Below are 15,279 nucleotides of genomic sequence, written 5' to 3' on the forward strand. Positions count from 1 at the left end.
TTGAAGGTCTGTGTGTCGGTCTGTCTCTCTGTGTGCTTCCTCAACCTCCAGCTCCTTTTCCGAAGCTCGCCAACTGGGGTCTAGTGCATAGAGAGCAGGCCGGGGCTGCGGTGCACGGCATTAACTTAGGTCTTTGGGTCAGTTAGCTGAGGGTCCTCGTTCTCCCTGCTGTGTCATGAGTGGTCTTCCTCTCCTGCAGTGGATTTTAGGCTAGACCAGTCATTAACACCTATATAACTGATGACTTTTTGTAGCAAAATGCAAAATATCTATTATATAATGACCTTTCATATTTTTATAAGAAAACAAGAAAGTAATGTTTGCTATACTATAAACAGATACCGATCTACATATCTACAACACTCCATTTGTTTTCTTCCTTTCAAGTTCCTGGTCTTAGCATATAGGATATGGTGCAGATAAAGAGCAGAACTGTTAAAATTCTGCAAAAGCTGTTAAGATAGTTTGCCTCCATTGCCAACTTTATATGATGGGATCCATTCCCAGGTTAATAAAGCACACCTCTATTGGTTTCTGAGAGAGTGTTTCCAGAAAGGATGATATCAAGAGTATTATGATGTAATGAATAGACAAGTCCCCTGAAGAAAACATAATATGATGTCATTATTGATAGGTGATAAAATGGATCACGTAGAGCCTAGCTGGAGTTAGTTGATCATTGAGAGTTTGTTCTCATGTCCTGTATCTTGACCTAGTCACATCCTGTATCAACCCTCTTTACTTCCTATCTGCCATGTGATGAACAAGAATTATTCTCTGCCCTATATTTTGCCACCTGCCAACAAAGTTTACCCTCAGGTTTAGAGACACTAATTGGTGGCTGGTATAGGGTAGAGGGGTTGAGGAAGGCTTTATATGGACTCAGGAGTATAAACTACATATATATATATATATATATATATATATATATATATATATATATATATATATATATATATATTTCAAAAAAGGGGGGAGGGATTAACTGGTGGTCTGAAGGAATAATTGATTTTTGTGAGTTGTTTTTTAAAAACTATATGGGTGTTGATTCTTGTATATTGATATATTGAACATTGTATGAGAGTATGATCCTACCTCTGTTTGAAACAATTGTTATATTGAGATATATACCATATTGCAATGTACATCTCTACCTCTGATATTATTTATGTAATGACATTGTATACCATATTGCAATGTACATCTCTACCTCTGATATTATTTATGTAATGACATTGTATACCATATTGCAATGTACATCTCTACCTCTGATATTATTTATATAATGACATTGTTTACCATATTGCAATGTACATTTCTACCTCGGATATTATTTATGTAATGACCCTGTTTACATTTGGAAATCATTGTCTTCATTTATTGCACAGTTGTCTATTCTATTAGTCATACAGTTAGATAAGTGTTGAGAATTATATGTTTGTCATATTTATATTTAGGATAATCAGGTTTTTTTTAGACACATAGAGATTATATTTAGTATAGATAACATAAAAAAAAAAAAAAGCCGGGCGGTGGTGGCGCACGCCTTTAGTCCCAGCACTCGGGAGGCAGAGGCAGGCGGATCTCTGTGAGTTCGAGACCAGCCTGGTCTATAAGAGCTAGCTCCAGGACAGGCTCTAAAGCTGCAGAGAAACCCTGTCTCGAAAACCCAAAAAAAAAAAAAAAAAAAAAAAAAAAAAAAAAAAAAAAAAAAAAAAAAAAAAAAACCCATACCTCCACTACTGAATAAGATACAAAATATCCATAAGTGGATAAAACAAAATTGTCTTATCTTACCAAGACAGGATAGGATAGTTCTACTAAAGGTTCCTTGCCATTGAATAATGGTATGTCAAGTTATATCAGGCCTCAGCCAAAGTTGGTTGCCTCAGCATTGCTAACAAGATTTCATGTGGTTGCCCAGGTAGTCAATTGTCTCTGTCATCTTTTGCACATTTTGGAAGTTTCTCATTTGTGCTTCCTGGTTGCTTTAGTAATATTACTTCCCTTCTCAGATCTTTGATGGGGTTAAAGATTAGATAATTGTAGCTACCTTCTACATTATTTAGACTTCCTGAAGTAGAATGTTTAGTAAAATTTTTGTTATATGTTCCTCGCCTAATATTGTTTGCTTCTTGTAATTTTATATGATCTATTCCCATTGTATATAGTTGTATTTGGTTTCTGAATCTGCCTTATTTAGACAAAAGGGGGAGACATTGGGGCAGCTGGCCCAATCCCTGCGTTCAGGGGCGTGGCTGCCTCAGGGGAGAGAGGTACCTTTAAAAAGAACTGGGTTGGGGATAGATGCCCTGTTTTTTCCCCCGCTTGACCCTCTGCTTCGCTGGAGCCTTGGCTTTGTAAGTATCCCTCTTTCTCCTTTTATTAAAACTGATTTATTCTAAAAGGACTATTTTTGGTTATTTCAAATCTCCCGCGTCAATGCATATTTATTGACTAAGAATTTGTGCAGCCAAGTAAATGGGCAGAAATTCCTGAAACCATGAGCCAAAGATAATAAATTATTCCTTTTTAATTTCTCAGATCAGATATTGTGAGAAAGATAAGTAACTAACATATGTGCACCTGTAACTTATTGAGTGTATGTAAAAATACTTGATTACTAGAAATGCATTTTTAATGAATAACAGGTCATGTATTGGTCTTCCAATGAATAAATGCATAAAATTTAGTGTCTCTCCTACTTTTCATATTTTCTATAATCATAGTCTTCTAATGTTGTTCTGCCCCATTCAGCTGTTGTAGAAAACTATTTTTTAAAAAAATATTTATTTGTTTAACGTTTATAGTAAACATATTAAACAAATATATTCATTTATGTTTGATATTTTAATACTGTACATATATAATTATTTCCCTGTGTATGTAAACGTGTGCCAAATGCATGCCTTGTGCACCTGGAGGTTGAAGGTGTCAGATCTCCTGGAATTTGTTTTAAGGATGGGTATAATCTGTCATGTGAGTGGTGGAAACTTTATCCAGTCGTCTGGAAAAACAGCAAGTGTTCTCTTTTTTTGGGGGGGGGGGAGTTTCAAGCTGGGGTTTCACTGTGTTGCTTTAGAGCCTGTCCTGAAACTAGCTCCTGTAGACCAGGCTGGCCTTGAACTCACAGAGATCCACCTGCCTCTGCCTCCTGAGTGCTGGGATTAAAGACATGAGCCACCACCACTCGGCAAGCACAGCAAGTATTCTTAACCACCAGGCCTATAACTAGATTAAACATGACCTCTAGCATGCTAACCTACTACCAAACTGCCCATTCAGTATCTATGTATGAATTCTTAGTAGAAATCCATGTCCTTACATGGCAATACTGACTCCTTCTTTTTTTGTTTTCTTTGTGTTTCTTAAGCCTCCTCCACCACTGAATGTTGCTGTAAAACTCTAAGAGATCATTTGGACTCCTTTCATTTTACCTCATGTGCATTTAATGTCTTGCCTTCTCCCTTTATATTTCACATGTGTTTTTCCTGGACCTCCTGTAGTCCATCTCAGGTTCTTTGAGATGAAGTATCTCCAGTAATCACCTCCATATGGTAAATGATCCCTTCAGGTTTGGATTCCACTTTCCTTTCAAATATCCAAATTATCTAATTGAAGTCTTTGCTGCATTATCACATTACTATATTTTGAAAGCAAACAAAGAATATTGTATTTTGGTTTCATAATTTTCCTTTTTGTCAGTGTTATAGAAATGACCAAAACAAACTGCAAATTGTAAAGTTTTTTTTAAATATTTATTTATTTATTATGTATACAATATTCTGTCTGTGTGTATGACTGCAGGCCAGAAGAGGGCACCAGACCTCACTAAAGATGGCTGTGAGCCACCATGTGGTTGCTGGGAATTAAACTCAGGACCTCTGGAAGAGCAGGCAATGCTCTTAACCTCTGAGCCATCTCTCCAGCCCTGTAAAGGTTTTGAAATGGATTTTCTACTATATTTGTAAAAATGGAGAGCTTTTGCATTAAATTAAATTTGTTTCTAAAATTCTTAAACACCTTACTCTAAAACCAATAATTCATATTTTATATATTACAAACATGATTTTATGATTTTAAAATATATTACTTTACCTTGTCAATATAAAGCAACATTAACTTTTAAAATGAGCAAGGCTGCTTCCTTTCATTTAGAATATATGGTAAAAAATAAAAGTCACAATAAGTGAAATAGAAAGCTTTTCTGGTTGTAATTATTGAAATGTGCATGTATTCTCTCAGCTTCTAATTCTTTAGAGTAGTGCAGGGAAAGGAAGACCTTTGCCAATGTTGAACTGGGAGTACATGAAGTCAAACAAGAAAGGAACTAGTCAGGCACTCATGAGATGTTATACATCCATGAATTCCAATAGGGGAGGAGGCTTAAACTAACCCAAAGACAACAAAAAAAGGAGGAGTCAATATTGCCATGTAAGGACGTGGATACCTGCTAAGAATGCATGCAGAGATATTGAGTGGGCAGTTTGGTTTTCGGGTTTGCATGCTAGAGGACATATTTAATCTAGTTATATCCCTGTGGTTAAGAATACTTGTTCTATTTCCATCAATTTGTATGCAAAGTTCATGATGTTATTGTTTTTTTACTGCTGAGTAGTACTCTAATGTGTATATATTCCACACTTTCTTTATCCATTCTTCCATTGAGGGGCATCTAGGTTGTTTCCAGGTTCTGGCTATTACAAATAATGCTGCTATGAACATAGTTGAACAAATACTTTTGTAGTATGATAGGGCATCTCTTGGGTATATTCCCAGGAGTGGTATTGCTGGATCCTAGGGTAGGTTGACCCCGAACTTCCTGAGAAACTGCCACACTGATCTCCAAAGTGGTTGTAAAAGTTTACATTCCCACCAGCAATGGATGAGTGTTCCCCTTACTCCACTTCCTCTCCAGCAAAGACTATCATTGGTGTTTTTGATTTTAGCCATTCTAACAGGTATAAGATGGTATCTCAAAGTTGTTTTGATTTGCATTTCCCTGATTGCTAAAGAGGTTGAACATGACCTTAAGTGTCTTTTGGCCATTTGAACTTCTTCAGTTGAGAATTCTCTGTTCAGATAAGTACCCCATTTTTAATTGGGTTAATTAGTATTTTAAAGTCTAGTTTCTTGAGTTCTTTATATATTTTAGAGATCAGACCTTTGTCTGTTGCGGGGTTGATGAAGATCTTCTCCTAATCAGTAGGTTACCTTTTTGTCTTATTGACAGTGTCCTTTGCTTTACAGAAGCTTCTCAGTTTTAGGAGGTCCCATTTATTCAATGTTACCCTTATTGTCTGTGCTACTGGGGTTATACGTAGGAAATGGTCTCCTGTGCCCATCTGTTGTAGACTACTTCCCACTTTCTCTTCTATTAGGTTCAGTGTGTTCAGATTGATATTGAGATCCTTAGTCATCTGGACTGGACTGGGACTGATGGAGCCTGTGATCAAACCAGTCTCTCTGAACGTGGCTGACAAGGAGGGCTGACTGAGAAGCCAAGGACAATGGCACTGGGTTTTGATTCTACTCTATGTACTGGCTTTGTGGAAGCCTAGTCTGTTTGGATCCTCACCTTCCTAGACCTGGATGGATGGGGGAGGAACTTGGACTTCCTACAGGGCAGGGAACCCTGACTGCTCCTTGGATGGGAGAGGGAGGGGGAGTAGAAATGGAGGGAGGGAAAGGAAAATGGGAGGAGGGGAGGAGGTGAAAATTTGTAAAAATTATATAATTTAATAAAAAAAAACTTGCTGTTCGTACAGATGACTGGATACAGTTTCCATTATAGCAAAGAAAGACCTGATAAATAAAATCATCTTGGAAAGGTCTCACATTCATCTCTTACAATGGTCAGAAAAAGTGGGTTAGGAGCAAGATATTCACGTTTTGGCATATACAAGAAAAATAGTAGATAAACAATTATGTCAAATATTCAGGATGCTTAATAGCTGCAGGTTTGCAGCATTGGAGATATGGTCTGAATTTCCTCTACCTAGAAACTTAGAATTCTTGGATTTTGCAGGCTGGGCAGTGGTCACGCCTGCCTTTAATCCTAGCAATTGGGAGGCCGAGGCAGATGAATCCCTGTGAGTTCGAAGCCAGCCTGGTCTACAAGAGCTAGAGATAGTTCCAGGACAGCTAGGCATGTAAAAAAGGGAAACGTTGTCAAAAAAAAAAAAAAGACAAAGAAAACCAGGATTTTGCATTTGTCATAACTTGGGGTAAGTTGTTTGGCTAAAGCACAGTCCAAGAGAATTTTAGACACTAGAATGTTAGGTGTTTTAATAAACATAAGGACTCTGACACACTGAGGACTGCTTTTCATTGATGCCAAGTAGTGCTTTGAACAAAAGGAACTGAGAAAATGTGCAACAGTAAGAGTAGCTGCAATCTCCCACAGTAATCTTGCAGTGAAATGAAACAGGCATGAACTGAATTGATCTGGAGTACAGATATAGTTATAGAGATATAAAGATATATAGATAGATAGACAGATAGACAGATAGACAGACAGACAGACAGACAGATAGACGGATAGATAGGTAGATAGATAGACAGATAGACAGATAGATAGGTAGATATAGATAGATAGATAAATAGATAGATAGATGATTGATAGATAGATAGATAGATAGATAGATAGATAGATAGATAGATAGATAGATGATAGATAGATGATAGATAGATAGATAGATAGGTAGATAGATTGATGATAGATGATAGATAGATAGATAGATAGATAGATGATAGATGATAGAGAGATAGATAGATAGATAGATAGATGATAGATAGATAGATAGATAGATAGATAGATGATAGATAGATAGATGATAGATGATAGATAGATAGATAGATGATAGATAGATAGATAGATAGATAGATAGATAGATAGATAGATAGATGATAGATAGATAGATAGATGATAGATAGATAGATAGATAGATAGATAGATAGATAGATGTTAGATAGATAGATAGATGATAGATAGATAGATAGATAGATAGATAGACAGACAGACAGACAGACAGATAGATAGACAGATATGTGGATGACAAATAGATAAATATATAGACATATTTCTTATCAGGTTTGTAAACTTAGATCTATTCAGGTGTTTCATCCACTCTTAGTTTCCCTTTGAGCAGGGAGAATGAGACTGACTTATTTAGAAGATAAGAAATATGTGTACTGAAATGCCACCTCGTATATTATAAATATGAGGATTTATATTCTACTATTCAAAAATACAAATGAAGATGAAGATGTTACTTTCCCTGAGTTGGCAAATAGTATACATTTATTAAAGTATTGCATTGCACCCACTAACTATACGTAATTAATATAATTATTTAAAAGTAACTGAGAACTAAAATGCATAAACTAAAGTTTTAAGAAATAAAAACACCTTGGTGAGAATTTTATTAGATTTCATGTAAAAATTTTATTGAATATAGATAATGAGATAAAAGATTATTAAAATTAGTTTAACAGCTACTCTATTTCTTTAAACTATTAAATTAGATTTTAGGTTAGAATTATGAATATGAGTATTATTTAATTTCTTGTGAACAAGTCCAATATACAATAAAATATCATGACACTGTTTGATCAGATACCCATACAATATATTTATCCATTAGTTGACAGAGAACATATTCCCGATCTAACCTCCAAAATAAAAAGTTGGAGATGCAGAAAGTTATTCTTTATCAATTTTGATAGCATCCATAGCTTTTCCTCTCCTGTGGAAACAAGAGCGCAACCCCTTCTCCAACATAACACATCTCCTGGTTTCCATTGTGAGGTCAGCACATCCTTGAAATATACTGGCTGATTTAATTCAGAGGTTTTTTTTCTATTTTCCAATGTCTCTCTGCTGCTCTTGTTCCTTTCATTAACATTAACAAAATTCAAGATTAATAAAGCATTATGTAAGGTATTTCTGGGGGTATTTTCCATCCCTCTATATTTCTTTAATATATCCTTTAGAGTTCGATTGGATGTAACTGCCTGACCTGAAGGATAGTTTATATGCTTCATATTATAATAAAAAACACTTTCATTTTCTTAGACACATATGCTGGACCATTGTCTGTCTTTATTTGTGCACATGTACTCATGATGGCCATCACTTCTAATAAATACGTGATTACTGAATCAGCCTTTTCTGAGCTCAAGGCAGTTGCCCATTGCAAACCTGAAAAAGTGTCAATGGTGGGGTGTACATATTTTAATTTTCAAAATTCTGTAAAGTGAAACACATCCATCTTCCATATCTAACTCCTTTGAATACTCTTTGGGTTACTCTTTGCTGATAATGGTGTTTGGTATCGAAAGAGCAAGTAGGACATCTCCTTAGCTTGTTGCCATGTAACAGAAAACTTTTTTAAATATTTATTATTGACATGATGTTTCTTATAAAATTTTGAGGCCTTCAGCACACTTCTAATCAATTATTTTTCAATTTCTGCATTATCTTATGCTAGAAAACTTAGTAGGTTTATTTAGATCAGACGTGTATTATGTATATGGGACAAAGCCTATTCCTGATTATGTTTTGAACCTGTATGAATAATGAAGTCAATTTTGTATCATCTGGTATAAATTCAGCAATTTCAATATCAAGACATATTTTTCTGCATATTCAGAATGAGTAACTATATTAAGAAGTTCTTTAAAATCCCTTAGTATCATGAGAATAGCATATAATTCTGCCTTTTCAACAAAATTATAAGGGCTTTGTTCCACCTTATTTAAATCTTCTGATTTGTAACCTGCCTTTCCTGATTTATTTTCATTAGTATAAAATGTACAGGTTCAAATTATTCGTGCATCATGTACTTTTCTGGAAACAATCCAAGTAGTTCTCTTTATAAGGTTAATTCTATCACTTTGTGATAATTGCTATTAATTTCTCCCAAAAAATTAGCACAAGCTCTTTGCCAAGGTTCATTGTCTTTCCACAATTTTTTTTTTAAATTCATCAGCAGTAAAAGGAACTCTACTGGGTCTATACCTGCTACTTGACAAAGTCTCAATTTTCCTTTTATAATTTATTCACAGACTTTTTCCACATAAGTTTATAACTTTTTTTACTTTATTTATGTGGTAAAAAGATCCATTCTCAGATAAAAATCTTCCCTTTGCATTAAAATTTCTGTAGAGGAAATCTGGAAGGCAATATGACTAGAATACAATTAAGATTGGGATTCACTCTATCCACATGTGCCTCCTGTTATTTCTCTTCTACAACCGTCAATTCTTTTCCTGCTTCAGCTGTTAATTCTCTTGGACTATTTAAGTCTTTGTCACCATGTAAGGTTTTTTTTTTTTAAATGAACTACTAGGTCAGGTGTTATCCCTACAGCTGGTGATAGACTGGAAATATCTTCTAACAATCTTGGAAAGTCATTGTCTGCAATTGGCCTCTCTTAATTTGTGCCTTTTGTGTTTTAATTTTCTGTAAACCTATTTTATAACCAATGTAATTGACAAAATCTCCTCTTTGTATTTTTTCAGGAGCAATGTGTAATTTTAGCAGAAGTCCTTCAGCCTAGTTTGACTCCATCAAACATTATTTTATACATTACAGCAATGGCTGGTTTCATTGCATCGGGAGCACCTTCAGTCTAAGAGTAGAGAAAGCTACTGGGTTCCATAGTGGGGGATGGTTGGTGGCATATTCATCAGGTCAATTCTAGAACTGGAAAAGCAGTATGAACAATCAAGCACACATCTAGTACAGTTCTTGGTAGATGAGGAGACCTCTGGGGCAGTCTCATATCTGCACAGTTATTCCCTAGAAGAAAAAAGAAAAGTGTTTCTATGTATGGACACCTATAATTCTTAACTGTGAATTGAACTTGGGTGTTAATTCCTTCACTTCTTTCATAGAAGGGATTTCGGATATTGCATTAGATAATGATCAGCACCAGAGAGAATTAAAAGTGCCAAGTTAGATCAGTATACTGACAGGGCATGCCACTGCAGAATCTGAGTAAATGTTTGATATGTTAGTGGGAGAGAGAGGGGAGAGGAAGGAAGGAGAGAGGATTTTGATGTTTCTGTGTTGATAAAATGTAATCAACTGCACCAAATAATTGGCCTGTATGTATCAAAAACTTAGCTGGTTATATTTAGTCGCTGATATTGCCCATTCACCTAATAATTTTTCCCAGAAAATGCATATAAGTAGAAATATGTATGAAAAGACTGAATTGCTAACAAATACTTTAAAGAATTTTAATTTAATTTCATTGAATTAATACTTTATTATTCATGCTTTAGAAGAAACTTCAGTGCCCTCTGATCTTCAATCCTTTAACCTTTATCAATAAGCATCGTTCCTGCAGAATAATCACTCAGGGACAGGTTTGCTCTGAAGTTGGCCTGGACTTCACAGACGAGCAATTTGTTCTCTTTCAGATTTTATCTCTGGATAAAATGAAGTGTTATCCCATTCTTAAAAACTTACTATCTCATTATCTCTATCCTCATGCTCTGTATAAAGAGATGTTGTTCAATATAATTTTATTCAATTTACAGAAAAATTAAGTCTTGAAATTTGCTGGAAAATAGATGGACACGGAAAATAGTAAGTGAGGCTCCGCTGGTCAGGATGAAAGTGCTGTGTGTTTTCTCTTATATGTTACTCTTAGCTTCTATTTTTATTATACTTTTATATATTTTGTATATAAACTGTGTGTGTGTGTTCGTTTATGTGGTAGAGTGAATATAGGCTAGAATTGAGAAAAGGGCCCATGATATAAGAATAAAGTTGATTTAAAGGAGCACGTAGATAGGAAAATGGAACATATGTGATATGAAGATGGAAGGGACAATATTGGGATGACAGAGTGTGTAGTGGGGTTGCAAGAGGTGGAGCAGAAATAGAGGGAGAACAGCAGAGAGAGGGGTGGAGGGAATCGACCCATAAAGAGTATGTTTGAGGATGTCAAAATGAAATTTGTTAGCTTGGAGGCTTATTTTTAGAAGGGAATTTAAGAGATGGAAAATGCTTGAGGAACAATTACAAACACCAGAGCTCAGATCCTGTCATCTATATAAAAGGCTGCTAGAAAGGTGACCCAATAACCAAACATCTATGGTGTAGATGACTAGACAGTATAATCCCTGGGTCTTGTAGTCAGTTAGATTAGCTTATGTAACTTCAGGTTCAGTGCAAGTTTTTCATTTGTTTGTTTTTATTTTTATTTTTTTTGGTTTTGTTTTTTTTAAAGGTTTTTGGTTTTTGTAAGTCAGAGAGTAAAGAAATTGAGACCATTGTGTTGTGTAGAAAGCTAAACTGGCACATTTCCTCCCAAAAAGGGGGCTCATGAGATCCAGCATATAAACAACATGGGTTCTAGAGTGCTAATTCTTTTTTTAATTTATTAATTCATTTTAATTGTTTATAACATTAGCAGCAGAAGATTTCCAATAGCCAGGAATTAAACTTAACAATTATATTTATAGCACTAGAAATGTGATAGAATATCTGAAGGCTTTTTATTATAAGGATTTATTATTTTGGGATGTGATTAGATAATATATTCTATCATTATCATACTGGATATTATTAATATTTAAAAATTTTTAAATACTCTAAGTAATATTTTATTGTTCTAAGTAATAATAACAATTATCTCTTCCATTTCCTCCCTCCAAATCTTTTTTTAATAAGATGACAAGATCTTGTCTTAGTTTGAGTTTCTGTTGCTGCAAAGAGACACCATAACCACAGCAACTCATATTAAGAAAAACAATTAATTAGGGTTGACTTAAAGTTTCAGAGGTTTAGTTCATTATTGTATGGGGGACATGGTAGTGTGCAGGCAGACATGATTCTGGAGGAGTTGAGAGTTTTACACTTGATCCCATGTAACAGGGAATGAAATAGCACATTTGGCATGGCTTCATCTTATATGAGACCCCAAAGCCCACCTCCACAGTGACACATTTCCTTCAGCAAGGATATACCTATTCCAATAAGGCCACACCATATAAAAGTGCCATTCTCTGTGGACCCATAATTCATACACATGAGTCTACAGGGACCATACTGATTCAAATCACCACAGACTTCTCCAATGTTTGCAGCCGGACTTAGACATAAGTGAGGTATGCAAGATACTGATGACAAGTTTAATGATCTTAGTTTAAATTCCAAGATTCTCTAGCTATGACGAGTGGAATCAATTGGTCCTACTTGTACTTTAGAGCTTCACATAAAAGTGGAACATGTGATTGTTTGCAATAGACGCACACATAAGTAAGTAAGTAAATAAATAAATGCCAAAAATGAAATTTAAAAGAAAACTTCAGTAAACACTCTCACAAACCAAGGCCCTGAAAGAAACTCCCTGACCCATTGGATTGCCTTTAAGCCATACAGAAAGCTCTGAGGCAGTAGCTTTCATGACTCAACCATCACACATTCTGGGTGACCTCCTTGGAGATGTAGTCATCTTTGATCTGTCTGTCGTCTCTTAAGTCCTCTGCCTTCTGTGTTTTTAGAAGTAAACTCAAAAACACATCCTTTATCAAGTTTGTCTTTGGCCGAATCTTTATTTTGATTGGTTATCTACTCGGAGGAAATCAACATTTCACAGCTTCTGACTTCTTTATGTTGTGCACTGGCACACACACACACACACACACACACACACACACACACACACACACCACTCAGAGAGAGAGAGAGAAGCAGAGAGACAAAGAAGGAAACAGAGAGAGAGAGACTGAGTGAAAGAGGCAGAGACAGAGATTACTGTCATGTGGTTTCCAGTTCCTCCAAAATGACTTTGTAATTGGCAGCACTTTAACTTTCCCCTAATTTTTTAGGCCAAACTAATTTTCCAAACAATTTAATTTTTCCCCTAAGATTAATAGATCTTCTTAGTGGAGATGGAAAGTAGGAGAATAAACAGTGTTTTCCATCTATCCATAACAACATGGGCAACTTGACAGCAAAATGTTTTCTTGTGTGTATAATTTTCCATTCCACATCATTGAGAAAAGATAGGAAAAATGTTTTTTTCCATTGCCACTATGTAATTATGTCAACAAGTTTCATGGATTATAATAATGTATTTTCTTTTCTTTCATACTATAAACCTCAAGGAATGAAACCAAAAGTTAGGCTGAATTATTCATTTGATTTCTGTGTCTCAGAATTTTCCTTTTCATATTACCTTGACTACTTTTAAGATGAATAAGTATTTAATAAGATTATCCAAAAGTATAAAAGTCATTTAAGAATGTGAAAATGCACACACAAGCATTGCTTCACTTTTCTTAAAGTTTACCCCTTCCCAACCAGAAGATACGGCCTATGTACTCTCTCTGCTTACATAAAGTAGATCTGAATGACTTCTCTCCCCCATTACTCAGGTTACTGCCTGCAAAACCTGCCCTTTGTTCCCCTTTGCTCCTTCACCCAGACAAGCCGATCAAGAGACTATATACAGAAAAATCTGGTAAAATAAGTCTTCAAAAGGAACTCTGAGAACTTAGTGACCTGCAAAAGTGTTACATATGAAACTAATGACCTAAGAATGCCTCTAATCCCCAAAACATTTAATATAGTAGAGAGACCCTTGAATTGGCCATGCAAGTACTGATCCAGACAGATTAAATAGCATGCTATATTAAAAGTCATAAGTTATAACAGAAGTTGGAATGTTTTACTGAGTCCAAATATTTCACCTGATAGCTGAGAAATTCTGCTCTTTTCCTTCTTTCTTTTCTTCCAGTCTTCTTTCTTTCTTTCCTTCCTTCTATTTGTTCTTTGTCCCTTCCTTTTTTAACTTTTCCTCAATCCTCTGACAGAACCTTATGATTTCTTCATTTCTGTCGCAGTCACTCATTCTACACACAAATAAACTATAGTAATATTTCATCATAAATCCAGTATGGATTTATGGAAATTGAATATATCATAATACTAAGCTAACTAGAAATTTATTAGCTTCTTAGAGCAATTCATCTACCAAATTCATACCCAAATTTTTTGATATGTGCAGGCATGCTGGAATTCACTATTTTAATAATAATAATAATTCCTAGTGGTGAGCTACAAAAATCGTGATTAGTGTATTCATTAGTCCTTACAATGTCTGATTTTAAAAACATAGCACATATTTTATGTCACACTTAAAGCCATAGACTTCCAATTTTCTAATCAATAAAATACTGATGGATTTTAGAGCTAACTGACAGGACTAAAAGGAGGCCTCCATAGATGTAGCTAAAGATTAAATCAATAGATGAAGCTTTTTTAATGCTTGCAATGCCAGTTTTATTTTATATGACAGGAGAAAACACTGTTGTTATGTTGTCTTTCATTTAGAAGAGAAGGGTAGAGGTGAAGTATGCATAATGAATTTGAACCTGAAAATTCCTTAGATCAAAACAACCCTTAAAGCTCTCCAATTCATTTTTAAGCAGAATATTATCCCCAGTGTGCAGTTCAATAGACGTCATTAGAAATTATGGATGAACAGCCACAGTGCTGGAAGGGATCAGAAGCTGCTTCTACAGAACTCGATAATCACATTGTATTCTACAAAGTGTGTTTTCGTTTTACATAATGAGCTGCTTATTTTTCTTTCCACCTCCTATTGTAATTAAATAAATATAAAATGCTTTTTATTGTGCAATTTGTGTTTCTCAAGAAAGCTTTATAAAGATTCTCATTAAGCCTCAAAAATTAAAACTAATTATAAATCAATTCACCAAAGATTTGCTTCCTAATTCAGGGTTACTAGAGGAAGTGAAAGTATTAAAATATTCCATTTATAGTTTTTGTGACCAGCAATTTGACCTAAGAATATGAGAGTTTAGATTTAACAGTGTTTTTCCATAAAATATTTTGAACATTTTATTTATTTTGTATTTTGATGTCACGTAATATAAAATCAAGTAATAGCACAAAATAAGTCACTTAAAAGAGAAAATTAGCCAGGCGATGGTGGCGCACGCCTTTAATCCCAGCACTTGGGAGGCAGAGGCAGGCGGATCTCTGTGAGTTCGAGACCAGCCTGGTCTACAAGAGCTAGTTCCAGGACAGGCTCCAAAGCCACAGAGAAACCCTGTCTCGAAAAACAAACAAAAAAAAAGAGAAAATTAAATCTCCCACTCACCCTCAATTGTTAACACTTGTGCCTAAACATGCACGATATAACTGTGTATTTAACGCTCTTAGTCTGCTTTGTGAACTGAGTATTTAGAGTTACATGATGCTATGACTCTCAAGAGTTGTATATTGCTATT

This window comes from Arvicola amphibius, chromosome 11 (assembly GCF_903992535.2).
Source record: "Arvicola amphibius chromosome 11, mArvAmp1.2, whole genome shotgun sequence".
In the NCBI taxonomy this organism is placed as follows: Eukaryota; Metazoa; Chordata; class Mammalia; order Rodentia; family Cricetidae; genus Arvicola; species Arvicola amphibius.